The sequence below is a fragment of the Etheostoma spectabile genome, chromosome 7 (genome assembly GCF_008692095.1).
Source record: "Etheostoma spectabile isolate EspeVRDwgs_2016 chromosome 7, UIUC_Espe_1.0, whole genome shotgun sequence".
In the NCBI taxonomy this organism is placed as follows: Eukaryota; Metazoa; Chordata; class Actinopteri; order Perciformes; family Percidae; genus Etheostoma; species Etheostoma spectabile.
Window position 1 is genome coordinate 21,169,704 of NC_045739.1, and position 563 is coordinate 21,170,266.

General features: G+C 38.7%; 1 long non-coding RNA gene across 1 annotated transcript in view; it reads left to right on the forward strand.

The window, feature by feature from the left end:
* Positions 1-563, forward strand: part of LOC116691908 (uncharacterized) — a 14,360-nt gene that overhangs the window by 129 nt on the left and 13,668 nt on the right. The gene's annotated exons all lie outside the window — the stretch shown is intronic.

Here is a 563-nt window from a genome sequence, read left to right on the forward strand (position 1 = left end):
CACACACACACACACACACACACCATATACAATTTAAATGTGTGAAACAGACCTTTCTTTCCTTCTTTTAACAATCCCTCAAATTTGTCTCTGGAGAGGGACAGACCCCCGTCGTCAATATAGTATTGACCTAAATAATCAAATTGAAATTTTGATTTTCTCATTTTATGCATTCTGGTGAATTCTTCTGCAACAAGTTGTTCCCTTTCTGTATCAATTTATGGTGCAAATGTAGGTAAAACTCGACATTACACAGGGGTTGGCTCAAATAGTAAGAGCCAAGAAATACAAATAAAAGATTTGTGCTGTGATGCGTGATGTTGGTATTTATTTTTGTTGATTTGGATTTCATGAAATTCTAATCAAAAAAAGTATTGTTTAGGAACCGGTACTGAAGTCCCAGTATTGGTTGTCTACATCCATGACGTCTGAATTCGGGGATTGCTCTGGTTGCCGCTGGAGATTCTGCCGGATGACACTCTTCTGTCGGTACCTTCCTCTTTCTTTGTGTTGGAATGTTAAACTCCGGTGGATTTCTGAGGACTATGGTTAACTGCTCCTCA